General features: G+C 28.1%; 1 protein-coding gene across 1 annotated transcript in view; it reads right to left on the minus strand.

The window, feature by feature from the left end:
• Positions 1 to 16,194, minus strand: part of LOC129984425 (metalloprotease TIKI1-like) — a 261,041-nt gene that overhangs the window by 166,443 nt on the left and 78,404 nt on the right. The window lies entirely within an intron of this gene.

Below are 16,194 nucleotides of genomic sequence, written 5' to 3' on the forward strand. Positions count from 1 at the left end.
GTTAGAAAGATTTATTCGCTATTTTCTTATGTTTAAAATTTTAAAACCATTAGTCATGGATGTTATATAAAATATGTCAAACTAAATGAAAAAACCTTAAAATATTACTTTAAATTCAAAATCAATACTCATTTGAATTCATATGAAAAAAAATACGATTTAAAAATATAATTTTAAAAAGCATCCGTAGTATTTACACTTTTTAGATACAGTGACAGCAAAATGTGTTTACTAGATTAATAATACATATTAATATCACTAATTAAAGTCATAAATATGTGAAAGCATTTAAAAATAAAGGAAAATCTGTTGAAAAAAATACAAAAGCGAATTGCCATATATTGGTGTTTCTTTTCCTTCGAATTTCAAATCAAGTAATGTTGAGCATTAGATGACCATTTTTCTTTCCAATTTTTTTTTTTAAATTTTTGTTTAAGTTATATCACAAGATATCTATTTTCTAAAAAAGAAAATCAAAGTCAATACACTTATCTGTGACCAGAAAAAAACGTTTTTGACATGTGAAAGCGTTTGTGTCATTGAAAATATATTACAAATAAAAAAGAATCTCAAAATATATTTTCTGAGATAATAGCAATTTTTGCTGTGCTTAAAATAAAATTGCAAGGTTGTTCAATTCTCAAGTTATAAAATTTCTCAAAGGATATTGTTTCTCATATTGTTTGTAATAAAACCCAACAAAAATTTTTATGCGGTTTTTTCTGTGTGTCAATTTAATGTGCTACACAACATTTAAAAATTTTCCACTTTATGAAGTAATATTAAATTCCTAGAGACAAGGTGTTGCGTAACTCGTAACTGAATCCATTGTTTCATCACCATAACCAGATGACTGACTCAGTCCGTCAAAACACAGAGGATGCAAATGAAACTCAAATGAATCAAAGTCACTTTTTAACACCTAAAACTAAATTTACAAAAATTTTTATTCTAATTTTTTTTATTCTAAATTATTATGTGGTTACTTCGTTGTCATGAAAATAGAAATGAAATATTGATAACTCGTTTATTCCGAAAATACCAACTACAGAAAATGCAGTTCTTCTGTAACGTGGTCTCGTGTTTGATTCTCTATAATGATATGTAATACGCAACAACATAAAAAGGTCTTTTGGCACTGCTAATAGTCAACATTAATTGAAAATTGAACAATAAAGTTTATTGCTGTAAGCCGAAATCAGTAATTTGGATATGCATATTGTATTGCAATAGATTAATTCGAAAAAAAAAAACGCACAAAATTCACATAGATAAGTTTAATTATCTAAATATTGCAGATTTTAAAAAGTTTATACATCTGATTAATATTTTACTGTCCTCTGGTGCTCCATGTTAAACATGTTTTGGTTATATTAACCATTTAATTGATTGCGTAATGTTAAGATTAAATTATCTGACTGTCCATAAATGCATTACTGGAGAAAACTACAAATTTTTAATTTTTAAAAGAATAAGATGTGTAAAGAAACCTCATTTTATCTACATCCCGGTTTTGTGGTAAATATTAAGTAAGTAATATTATTAAGTATTCGAGGCAGATTAAGAACTAAGCACTTAAGTACTGGTATGTACTTTGTTCTCTAATGCAGGCGAATTTTTATTGTTGTAAAAAATTCACTATTCAATTTAAGCTACGTTAATATTGTTACGAAATTTCCGAGTTCGTTTCGATAGTGGGAGTTATATGGTGTGGAGAACGCTCAATCAGCAGGCGGCAGTAGAAAATAAAACAACGACGTTTATTTACACGAAGACACACAGGGCAGCACAAAGACGACAACTATATACAGTACAAAAGACGATTATCTTCAGCCGAGACGTGCAGCATGCAACCAGACTCTAATGCAGACAGTAGCGCACAGCTTAGTGCAGAACAAGCGTCATTCCGTCGCTGCTCCGCTTATCTCTGGAAGGCCAGTTCTTTACCGTCGATTCCGACTACTCTTCTCTGTCGCTTCCGACTATTCAATTCACGACTACTCCCCGGCAGCTGCAGCTCCTTTTATAGGTCTCAGGAGGCGGGGCTAGAAACCTCTTAACCAATCAGGAACGTTCGAGGCGTATCTCGGTTCCTACTGGACGGTACGGGAAAATTCTCGATGTTTCGGGTATAATCTATTTTGGCACCAAAGTCGCCAAATTCATCGCCAAGTCGCCAAATGGTCGCCAAGACCTGGGACATCCTATGGAACCATCTATGCTGGGAAGCCGCATCACAGGTCCGTAACAATATTTTACGTTACATAGAATGTGAGCGTCATACAATTTGTGGTGAAAGCTTATAAGCCAGTTGACAGCTACGAAACGCTAGCAACTGCTTTTGTATTGTGGTCTTGTTACTCGGCAGTGAACCCCAAGGTCTCAGGTTCTATCCTCGCTTATCGCAAATCTGCCACAAATTAAATATCCAGTCACATAAAAAAGAAGAATTTTTTGGTTTTGTTTTGCTCATTTGCTTATTGGAAAGCATCGCCAAGTCGCCAAATGGTCGCCAAGCTCTGGGACCTCCTATGGAACCAACTATGCTGGGAAGCCGCATCACAGATTCGTAACAATATATTTTGTCATCATTTGAAACAAGTCTTCTTAATAAATTACGTTCATCTCTGTCCTCTAATGGAAACCAATTTATCCCAATAGTAAACAAATTATAAAATTATTCTTTTTATATAGTGTTTACTTACATTATGCTAACTTTTTAGAAATGTATTCTTAAGGGGGCAGTGGACTTTGAAATAAGCAAAAATGGACGAAAACGTGCAATTTTATTTTTATCGGTTCTTTATCAAAATATATGTTTATATTCAATTAAAATAGCATTATAAAATGTATTGTTCAATGAAATATATATTTGAAGGGTTAAGAGGAAAACAAGTACATCTTAATTACTTTTCTCAAAATGTTATAATTAAATTTAAATATCTTCAAAATGTCCCAGGTATCTTACTTTTTGAAGAAATTAAATGAAAATGATAATAAAGATTTCAGTCAAACGTTTAAAAAAAACGGGATATGCATTTTATGTTTCGAGTTTTTTTTGCTCGTTAAAAGTGAATTTTAGTTCAGAGAAACATAAAATTCCTATGAAAATTCAGAAAGTGTGCATAAAAATATTTAGAAAATTAGCATTTAATTGGAATTACAAGATTATAGTAATCTAGTTCCAAATAAATTTACATTGGGTAATAAAAAAATTAAAAAGACTGGAATATTTTGAAATTTTAAAAAATTATATATCTCTTAATTTTTTTAAAAAAATAATATATTTCGTTTTAAAATATTTTTTTAAAGAAATTTGACGTATTTATATTTTAATGCTTATGCTTAAAAATTTTCATAACGCTGAATGAATAATTCCCAAAAGCGTCTAATAGAGTCCAATGACCTCTTAACATATTAATTTAGTTGATTTCCTTGTACTCTAATGCAAAAAAAATTATAAAAGTTAACTTTGCATTTTATGTAACTATTATTTATATTTTCCCAACATGTTAAGCAAAAGCTTAACAAATTAAGTTCTTATTTATCAGTCATCTTTTACTACGAAATTGACCATATTTAATGTAACATCTACTTCCGTTTAGTTTTTATCCTTTATGTTCATCATAAAAAGCAATAATTAAAAAAAACTCCAAAAAACTACATGGAGAGGCATTACTTATTTGAAATGTCTTAAGCTTCAAACAATGTACAAGCATCTCTAGACTTCGCATAAGCTGTCATTCCTGTAATCCTCCAATAACTAGGACAACGACAACATAAAACCGAAGAACATAATAAGTAACAAACACGGCATACCGTGTTCAAGCTTACGAACATATTGTGAAGCTCACTCTATCCTTCGTTACAGGATTTTCAAGATTATGTACAAGATAACGCCAAGCAAAGGCAGTTGGCAAAAGCACAGCACAAGTTGGCCTAAAAAGCCATTTTTCAAGACTGAGGAAGAAATCCCTCTGTACCATTTTGATATGGATATCACATTCTTCACCGGGAAGCTAATGCACTCTTACCGTCCTTTTGGAATCGATCGATATCTTGAAGTAATATCTTTAGGACAACCATCTGTCGTAAGGGTCTCTTATTCTGTAGTCTAGTACTCGTCTGGAATAAAACTGAATCTTCTTGAAATAGTTGACGCCATTCAGGGAAATATAAAGGTCGTAGATGCAGTCTGGTCTTGTCAAACATCTTTGGCCACTATGGAAGATTATATGGGTTGATATGATTGTGTAGCAATTGGTATTGCTGTGAAAAAATATGGTGTCACTATTTAAATATTTGAGATAATTAAATCTTGTTTTAGGACTAGTTGAAAAATATTAGAATTTTCTTTATATTTCCACTGGAATTGTGAAGGAAATTTAATCTTCTTGGAAATAAGATTGCAATGTAATTATTCGATGAAGTCTGGCTGTATCAATCTTTTATATCCATTATGAATGGTATTTTGTATATCTTTATTAATGCCTTTTTGGAATGACATTATTATAGGACATTTGGAATGACATTATTATAGGACATTTGGAATGACATTATTATAGGACATTTGGAATGACATTAATGAAGTTGACAATTGTTTTTGTTCTGTATTATGGCAAATATAACACTTTTAGAATTAAAAATAAATAATAAAAAAAATCAGCATTTTCTGTAGAAATTCGTTGCAAGAAGATATAATATTCTACTCGAATTGTTTCAGTAAATTTCTTTTGAATCAATGTAAAGAAAATATTGTTTTGAAAATGATTTTATATGAATTTCAAGAATTTCATAAACACCATTTATCAAATCCCTACCAGGAGGCTTCTCAGATATGAGAATGCCAAGCTTCCTGCATGATGGTTGGTTCTCGTCACCTACGTGAGTACGGAAATGGTGTGGGGGCGACTATCCCTACTGATGAAGGGAAATGCTTTTGATGGAAGGGTTGTACCGTGATCGGTGATAGACCTTAGGGCTCGCCCTCAGTTCCCACCAATGCTGTTGTTGCGGTAAGGGCATTCACATGTATTCTTGTGCCTCAGGGTGGGTCGGAGTTGTCAATGTATGATCATCAAACCCTTAATGCTGTTGCATGTATGTGAACTCAATATTGAAATCAATCGAATGGGCTTTAATTTTATCGGTGACTAGCGGCTTCACCTACAGTTCCTACCTGCGTTTATTTATTCTACGTGCAAAATTACTATATTTTTTTATGTTGTACATTTATTAAATTCTTATATTAATTTAATTAGTTAAATAAAATAATTTTATGTAAATAATAATTTATAAAATTGGATAAATTAAGTGGAAACCTAATTAGTAATAATTATCCTATTTCGGTTAATCGACATTCTTAGTCTCCCTTTTGGGGCATATATATATTAGGATTCTGGCATATATATAAAGTTTCATATTTCGGCAACAAATATATGATAGTCGAAAAAAATACAAAGTTTCTAAATTGATACTAGCAGTTTTAAGAAACGTCTTAGACAATAGCAATTTTAGGAGAAGATAAACTACAAGATTCTTTAATCTCAAGTACTGAATGCTGTCTCTATTTAATGCTTATGTAATAAGACACATAGAAGTCTTAGTATTAACTGCTACTAGAGCAGTATTCCAATAATAAAAAAAATCATAACGCTCATATTAATGGTTTTTATCGAGGAGATTACCGCATATACTCAATATAATTTAATCAAATAATTAGACATGGGAGCATCTCATCTTAAATCTATCCAATATTTCTGAAGACAGAAATAATTTCTTATAATAATTTCTGTCTAATGGAAAAAATTTATGTAATATTAAAAAAAAAAAAGTTGAGAACGTTTTTCAATATTTGCACTCATGTTAAGTCTAAGGGTAAGTTAATATTTTAGAAAATATCAAAATAATGAAACTAATTATCTTAAAAATCAATTTAATATTATTTAAAGCTGCTACTTTTTTTCATCTATTTTTTTAAACAAATGGATCTTTTGTATATTTCGCAAATAACTAAAGCAAGTAGGAATCAATGAATTTTGAATTCGAATGTTCTTGTGAAATAGCATTACAAAGAGTTCTTTAAACTACCCTTGTTTGTCAATACATTATAAAATAAAGTAATATCACAAAATAATATTTTCCTTTTATTTGTTCCAAATTTAGTAAACATTAAGCTAAATATGAAATCATTATGTCAATGATTAACAAATGTCAATGATACAATTATGTTATTTTACATAAATTAAGATGTAATTCTGTTTTCTATTTATTTTTAAAGTTATAAAGGTAAATGTTATTTATCATTTAACTTACAAATTTAGCATTAATTCAAATGCTTGAAAATACATTTTTCTTTTTTTTAAATATTCCATTTCAGAATTTCTGAAATTTTATTATAAATAGATCACAGAATAATGTATAATATACTGAAAGAAATATTTACAAATGCCTAATTTAAATTAGATATTCATTTTATTTCATCACACACACATATAAATTTTATTAATTTTAAAAATAATAAATCTTATCAACTGAGATAAAATGTCAATAACTATGATAAATGAAATCACGTTTACATAGTTATTAACGTTGAAATTTATAAAAGCAACATTCTTCCTTCAAAATTAATATTTTGATTCATTACTTTCTTTTAAATCATATTAATGTTTTCATGTTTGAAGCAATCATTATAAACCTCTTAAAACACTTGAAGCAAACTATGAACTAAGTATATCACTGATCTTAAGAATCAATATTACATTTGTAAACATACTTAATTCACAATGAACACTATCTTAGAGATTAGAAATTTTCATCTTCAAAGTAATTGATATTCTTTGAGTATCTGATGTTTAATTACTTCACATCGATACAAAGCATTCGGTTTTGATTCAAAGGCAGAATAAGGAAGTATGAAAATCTTCAATTAATGATTAAGTAATGATTTCAAACGCATATGATTGAATATTGGTGTTAGGACTCGATTCATTAAGTTTGTTTCAAAGTCATTTTAAATTCGAAGATGAAAGTCAGAATGCCAATATGTCTGAAAGGAGATTACAGAATAATATTTCTCATTCATTTTCTTTATGTCATGGAATGGATTCAATCATTAACTTTTTAGAAAATAAACAATTCATTTGGAAATCATAAAAGTGATAATGAGATCTTTTAAAAAGATCTTTCTTAAAAAGTTTTTAAAAATATAGTTTTAAAGATCCTATAAAAAATATAGTTTTAAAGATCTTTTAAAAAGAGCTTTTATAGTTCTAAAAATAGTTTTAAAGATCTTTATAAAGAAGATTTTTAGGGATCTTTTAAAAGAGTTGCCGAGAACACATGCAATCAGAAGCTTAATAATTTTTATTAAATATCTTCTATGAGTCCTGTCAATTAAATAAAAGATACATCGAAAAGCTCCTTTGATAACTAATTATTAGCAAACTAATATTCTTTTAATAATTTTATTTTAACATTACATGAAAAATTTATATCAAATTCCAAATAATTTCATTTTACTTTTATTTATTATTCCATAATTAATTCTGTTTTCATTAATTAGATAAATTAACATCCTTCCCCGCACATAATGAAACTCAAAATACCTTTTGAAATCTGAAAAGGTTTACAATCATTATTTTGCTGCTCTAATTCTCTAGATATACAATACGATACCCGAAATAATATCTACTTTCATCTAATTAAATTCTTTCCCCGCAATTCCTTCTCCTTTACGACATTATGGTTGCCATTCTCCGAAACATAACATTTAACAAATCCAAAACGATGTTCATTTTAACATAGTTGCAATTTCATGCATATCAATCCACTGCTTCGGTAATTTTCGAAGAAACGGTTATTTATTCAAGCTAATCTAAAATACATTTAGTTTGTATGCAAAATAAATGAGAAAACGAAAACTAAATGAGAAACACCGACTTCGAAAACGAGATTATTTTTTTTTCTGTATTAAAGCAGATGCTCGATTTCACGCCTTTAAAATCGTTTGGAAAAATTTACCATTCATGAATTTCTACCTCATGTTTCTTTCATGATTCGGAATGCTTCTGTTCGAAGTAAATCCTTTTAAGGAAATTAGCTCTTTGGCGACAAATAAGTTCCAGTCTTAGATAGTGGAAGCGGTTTCCAATTTAAAACAGATTTAACACTTTTTCGGTATGCAAGTATATAACTAAACCAACTAGGGATAATTTCTTTTTAAGAAATAAAAAAATATATATATTAAACTAATAAATAAATAAATATAGTAATCCTAAAAAGGGAAACAAATTTCCATTACTACTTTTTTTTTTGCAATTTAATGCCTTTATTTGTATAAAGAAAAAAAATTGAATTTAAATAAATATAGATTCTATAATAAGATATCGGTACTTTATTTTTATGTGTATATAAAATTTACAATCATGTTTATTATGGTATATTACCTATACAGGTTACAATCTTTATTAGAATTTTTGTCTGTAACAAAAATGTAGTTAAAAATAGAAGACTAGTTTAATGAATCACAAACTGAAAATTAGGCAAATATATCGTGATAAAAGTCAATTAGCTATAGTACTGTCCCTGAAATTTCCTCGTATAGTCCCCTATAAATGATTTTTTACCCTTCCTCCACATAAAATTGTGGAACTCAGGAAAGACCGCTAATGCCATGCATGGATTAGAGAAGGTTATTTACGAGTTATAGGTTTTTTGCTTGGAACTAGCGTTTTTACCCAATCTAATAAAAGAATTTATTCTGACGTATTCTTTATGCCAATTACCGCCAAAATTTGAGACAAGACTACAGTTGTAGTCACAAGATCATACTGAAGATTCCAATTTTATTGATTGAAATCATTGCGTTTATGTGTTGCGTTTACATGCATGCAAAAATATAGGCAGAAGTCGGTTAGCCATTTATTGGATTCGGTTAAATATGTGATATCCGTATCTTAGATGTTAAACCTATTTACCAAATTTTATCTAACCAAATAATTTCATTTTGTATTTACCTACTTTAACACTTTTACACTAACAGACAGATAAATATACTTCCTGTGGATGGGTTCGTTTAAAATTTGATTGAAATTTACAAATGTCTTCAATACGTATACCAAATTTCATCCGTTAGACGAAAACACGTTTTGAGTCACATGATTCACTGGCAAGCAGATGAACGGACAGATAGATATAAAGTCGACAATACATTTTTTTCGGAGTCGAGGAGTTCTGAAATATGAAGATTCATCGATGTTGAATTTTTTGACGATTACAATATTCTCTCTCTATATCTTAAATGAATGGAATAAGTAATGGTAATAATATACTTCTCTTATTCTCCTCGGGTTTGGTGATCTGGCGACAGTGATAACTACTGTCAAATGATATGTCTAAAGTCACCTGAGATACGCAATACTGCAATTACCGTTTAAGACCTATCAATAATGGCACTGAATCGACTATCCATTTACGAATGCTGTCAATAGGAATTTTTTATTTATTTAAGATCATAGAACTAGCAGCATTGTTTTAATTTATAATGTTAATCAAAATTTTTCATATTTAAGACAATATTCTTTTTGCTGGATGATATCAATACATAATATAAAACCAACAAATATCTTGGATACAATTTAAATATTATTGAAAATAAAATCTAAAATTTCAATGAGGCAATTTTTAAGCTTTTCATGTATATAGCATTAAAACATTTATAATAAAAATTTTGTGTTTATATTCCCACTATCAATAGTAAAGTAGGAAGATGAAGATTTGCCATTTGTCCCAACAACCTCGTTGGAATTTCCTTATTCACCAAACTCCTACAGAATGGAGAAATATTTTAGAAAATATTATGTTTATAGTTATGAACAGTAAAGCTGCACTGGTGCAAAGATGCCCTCAACATATTTGTTAAAAATTTTTATAATCAATTAATTTCATTGTTTATTTGTAAAACTGATATTTATCTGTGAGTTGCCAGAAAATTACACTAATGTCTTAAGAAAATAGAAGTAATCTTCATAACTATAATTATACATTTTTGTTATAATATTAGTTAAAAAAGGAACTGCTTCTTTGAAGGTCCGTTTCGCATTTCTATGGTTAACTTCATTTTCATTAAAATTACATTAGTTTTTAATTTAATGTTATTTTTGGTGATCCAATTGAATGCAATAGCAGAATTTTACTAAAAAATTACTACGAGACGTTATATTTTTTTATTGAAAATTATTGAATGTGAATAAATTGAATATTCATATTGCAACGTTTAGAAGCACACTGAAATAAATTCTTAATGCACATAATAATAAAATAGAAAGTTTATAAAGGGTGCATCAACGTAATTTCTAAAGAACGTAATGGGCAAATAGATAATGCGGATATCCAGCGTTAGCATCTGTTCAATGTCGCCATTTATTCTTTTATTTGCCTGCTCCTTCCTTATAGATGTGTCATCACAGGATGCTTCTCAAACACTTCTGTATTTAATTTAGAATTTTTTAGAATATTTTGAATTTTTTAGTACAACTTTACTGTACATTACCTATTGGGGAAGGCCGAGACAGTTCTCTAGCCACAACCGCTATACTGATTTCAAAAAAATTTTATATCAAAACGTTTAATCTCAAAATACGTTGCAATTGATTGCCTGGCCTCTAGAAAATTCTAAAGTTTTAAAAAATACTATAAACTTAAAATTTTGGATGAGAATACAGCCTTAATAACTCAACCAATTTCGCCAATTTTATTCGAAAATTTGCTGATATTTCTAAGTAATTAGATGCTTTATTGTTCAAGTGTAATATAGGATCAATGGTAAGAATCCAATTTGTCATAGTAAGTTGTCTTGATTATTACTGTGATAGGATTGGTGAAATCCTTTTTACTGAAGATGGCTAGTTTAATATAAAAATAATTGCAAATTTGGAGTATAACGAAATTGGAATTACACATTTTATCATTAACAATATTAAAATTTTGAATGTTGATGTATATGATTAAAGTATTAGATCGGCCATTTTATCTAAAATGTATTTGAAGAAAGTACTATTTTACTTTTAACTATTTTAATGTTAACATGTCTTCATACCAAATTTTTTCTAAATAATTAAACAATAATCAATGTCGAATACTTAAAAACACGACTGGTAACTAATCTATTCCTCCATAGAAAATAGCTAATTTAGCAACAAAAAAAAATACTTTATAAAAATAATGATGTACTGAGTAGTTCCATTTCATATTACTTCTTGGGAAAAAAAAAAAGATTTAGTGTGTCCACCATATTAACAACAAGCCAAGAAAATGTTCTTGCAGAAGAGGAATGGTTATAAAAATTGACTTTTCTTTACTCCATAAGCAGTAATAGGAAGCAATTTAGTACTGGGTAAAGCAAGCTATTAATTCTTGACTCGAAATCTAGCTTCGATCATTGCCGGAAAGGAATTTGGCGAGAATTGTTACAGGAACTCGTTATTCGGAGTAGGTCGTTAAAAGTCGGACTCATTCGGGCCTGTGTATCAACACGAAAATGATTACCCGAGAAGCATTATGGTCTACTGCTCCTTCGACATAAATTGGACTTGTCTTTTACTTTGGTATTAAGGTTCGCTGTAGAAGCAAGCGTTGTTCGTAATCTTTATGGGGGCACTTACACAGCACTGCAAAACTACGCACTTTAGATTAAGGGCTTGTAAGTACCAAGTACATTTCACTGTGCTTGACCGAAAATTAAAGTTGCCTTGTTTAAGAGTGACTTATGGGTGGTCGTAGTATTAAGCGTTGCTTAAATCTGAAGAAAGAATCAATTATCGTTAATTTCTATACTTAAAATTTTCCAAAATAACATGGTACTCAGCTTTCTTGGTTAGTACCATGTTATTTTAGACTTACTGCCGACATTCTAATTTTTTATTGCTTAATTTAACTAAGTTTTTAATACCAAAATTGAAAATGTATAAGATTATGTATTAATGATAAATTAGGTAGGTTTTGCACCATTAAAAAATCATTTGCTAAAATTATTATTCACTTCATTAAGGGAGTCCCGGATTATTCGGGGTAGTCCCATGTTCACACCCTTTGGTCTGGTTTTTGATTAAAATGTTTTATATTGTTCTGTTTTTTTATGAAAATGGTTAATATTAAATTTAATGTCTAGATTAACATTATCATAATTCTTTTGAATATTAGTGTTATTCAGAGAAGGGCAATGCTTCCAACAGATGTAATAGTCACAATACATTTAAAAATTTATTTACTTTAAAATATATTTAAGATTTATACTGAAATTCGAAAACCTGATTCCAATAGACATACAACTATATTCTAGAAAACCTTTCTGTTTATTATACATTATTCTGTTCCTGCATTATACATTATTCTGTTCCTGCATTATACATTATTCTCTTCTGTTCCTTATATATTTTTCTGTGTTAGATTACACAGGTGTTATTTAAAAATATCACAGACCTAACACGTACTTAAAAGTCTTAATACCACACACAAGTAATTTTGCTTTTGATCGAAGTTTATAAAATACCAGCCGCTTTTGACGACCAACTAGCTAGCTTAGAATATTGGATATGATTAATTTCAATTATATTTAGTGGCCACTACCTGATGTGCAAAATGTTCTCAATAATATAATTTAAGAATTAAAATTCGGTAAATATTAAACCAGTGCTATTTTAACAGCTTTAAGTTCGTTTGGTTAAAAGTTATATGAAATTTTTGAATGAAATACAGTCAAATAACATCATAATGACATTAAAGATCTCGGTGTCTGGTAATCTAAAATTTTGTGGATTTTTTTTTTTTTTTTTTTTTTTTTTTTTTTTTTTTTTTGCGATTTTATTATATTTATCACGAGAATATCCTCGTGAGATCTTTTTATGCTACGTGTGTGTCTGAACTAAAGTAATTAACAAGAAGTTTTAATAATGAGTTTTAAGTTAATTTTCAATAATGAAAAAACAAAAAATACGCAATATTATCGGTTTAAACTCCAAGTAGGAATTTTATTTTTTCAAAATTCTCTAAAATATTAATATCATTTGCAAAATTGAACGGTATTTACACTGATATATAAAAAGGACTTTTTAAAAAATATAATATAAAATCATGATAATATATGCAACGTGTACGTGTACGTGGACATGTACATGTACATGCAATATTCTATGCAACCATGTTTTTCGTTTTTTCCCCATTTGAAATACTCCATTGTCTCCTTTAATTTTTTATTTCTGAGACTCTTTACGAAACTACTTATTATAACTTATTCCTACTCTTCTAATTACACATGTACCAAATCTGCTAATTCTATATCACAAACGATCTGGCTCACAAAATACACACACACCGTGATTATTACCAAAGATAAATATATACATTTATTCGTCTTATTTTAATATAGTTAGCTCAAGTTTTTTTTTTTTTTTTTTTTTTTTTTTAATTTTTAGCTGATTGATTATGCTAAATGTTTTCAAATTTTAAAAATGTTTCACATCATAAATAAAAAACAAACTAGTACTTTCATCAAAGCATTTAAGCCTAATTAAAAATCAATACATTCTAAATGTAGTGTTTGTATTCAAAGGTATATTTATTTTATTTAATCATGTTTTTAAGCTAAATTTGTACATCACGACAAATTACAACATGCAAATTGACATTAAATTATTTTGTTTATATAGAAATTAATAATATATAACAGGAGTTATTAAAATATATTACTAATGATTAATTTTACTGGAGATAAAATTTACAAATTAGTTTATTTTGCAACTTGATTAATTCAATTATATTGAATTTTAAATTGGATAATAAATGTTTTAATTTATAGTAATTATTAATAAGGATTAAAATAAAACGTTAAAGAGAGGTACCATACTAAATTAAATCTTTTTTATAACATTTGTACTACCAATAACAATGCAATATGTCAAGTTTTGAGACATCTTAATCTAGAATTCAGACAAATTACAGTTAAAAATGTATGTTCGTATAAATTTCCAAATGTAGTCACGATTTCTGTCCATTTTAATAATTATATAAAAGATTGTTTGCCAAGACTTTCAAACTATATATTTTATAGATGAAATTTATGTATCTTGCATAACTGAATTGATGAAAGCAGGGCATTCTAGGACAAAAGCACCATTCAAATCCTGAAGTGTATTCCTTATATATAGGCTGCCCTGTAAGAGCTTTAATTCCAAGTGAATCTTGTAATGTAGAGGTAATCCTTTCTATCAACAATTCAAAACATTCAAGCTTTAATGAAGAGTAAGTACAGATGTTGGAAACATACATTCCTTGAAGGGTTTCTGTTTAGACATATACATTCGTCGAAGGGAACATTAAATTCATATTTACTTTAAATATTCAAGCAACAGGCGCCGAGTTAACTACAGGTAATTTCATCGTTCGGAAGCTATGGATAATACAATATGGCAGTCGCAAGGCCTTATAATTTAATATGTGATCAGCTGAAAACCTTAATGAAGAAATTTATTTTATTACTTAGTAAACTGAAATGAGTTGCTTCAGAAACTTGCATTTTAAAGGCAAATATGTTTTGTACGATTCTTTCCGGCATACTTCATTGGTATTTTATGAGATGTTATTCTCTAAAATAGAATTAAATTATTTAAAATGCCCGTAAGTGTTTTTCAATATTTAATTTGCAGCTCTAGTTAATCCATTTAAAAATATTTACATCTTTTTCTTTAATAAAGAATGTTTTTACTGTTTTTGTGTATTTGTCCTATAATACAACACTCCTATTATAATTCTGCATTTTAGAGCATTACAAATACGATTGCATATGAACCGACTGCTTAAAGAATAAAATTCATTTGTTAGTTTATTCTTTTTTAAATGATTATAACACATTTAAGTTCATGATTAATTCCATTTTTAACTTGTCTATAAACGTTTGTCACAGAAATAATTTAACAATATTCTCCCCACCCTTCATATTTTTCAAATATATTTGTATGTTTTTTAAATACCTTTAAAATATACATTAAAAGAATACATAGGAATTAAAAAATACTGAACATTTGGATTGAAATATTCTTTGATTAGACATGCATTTTAAAATATGTGTTATCTTTCCGTTTATTTTGCTATATTTTAAATTAAAATATTATTGAATTGATTTATATTTTTATATTATTATTTACATGATATTTATTATGTAACTGTTAAAGTACATTTTATATTTTTAATAATACACAAGAATAGTAAATGACGTATTATTTATATAGTTCGATAAAGATCAATTTTAAATTAATTCTTATAAGGGATATTATTATTTATATTATAGAACAGCATGATAATTGGCTTCACAAATTATCTCTAAAATTCCAAACATGCTGGAGGATGTCAAACCTTATCAAATTTAACTAACTCCAGAGTCGCATTCATTGGTTGTGATTTTTCCTGGGGTGAAACAGGAGAATCACCTGTGTCCTTTGGCTTAGGGTACAATTCATTTGGAACTCAACATTGTTAACTACTGAAACCAAAGAAGTTTTGAATTTAAAGTATTCTTACAAGATAGTGTTCTTTACCTCATCTTATCTGAAAGAAAGATGAGGTAAATTCTTATCTAAAAGAAAAAAAATCAATTCAATTCTTATCAATTTCTTATCTAAAAGAAAAAAAAAAGCGTAATGCCTTGTAACTTCTGATCTTTAATATATACTGCTGTTAGAAATTAAATTATAATCGTCGCAAGCCATCTTATTTTTTTTCTTACAGCAAAGAGGAAAAATACTTTCAAAATTGAGTGTAGATTTAAAGACAAAAGTAACTGAATCTAGTTCATAAGAATTTGTGATACATGTAAGAGAAAGCTTATCTTAATTCAGTGGTGAATTTCCAACTAAGCAGCCTCTATATCCTTTAAATTAGGCACATGCAGGTTTATTAAAAAAATCATTACTCTCAAAAATAAATTCAATGATTGTCAAAAAAAAAAAAAAAAAAATACAATTTCTAAAATCAATAAAACATTAACCAAAAATTATATATTTTTTCTTTTATAAATAGTCAAGCTCCCATATGTTTTATTCAATTAACTTAGATATTATAACATATATAAATACCAGGTTACTGTTTAAAGAATACTGTGAACAAACGTAGATGTCTCAATCAGTAAAAACATGCATTTTC

Source organism: Argiope bruennichi, chromosome 9 (assembly GCF_947563725.1).
Source record: "Argiope bruennichi chromosome 9, qqArgBrue1.1, whole genome shotgun sequence".
NCBI lineage: Eukaryota > Metazoa > Arthropoda > Arachnida > Araneae > Araneidae > Argiope > Argiope bruennichi.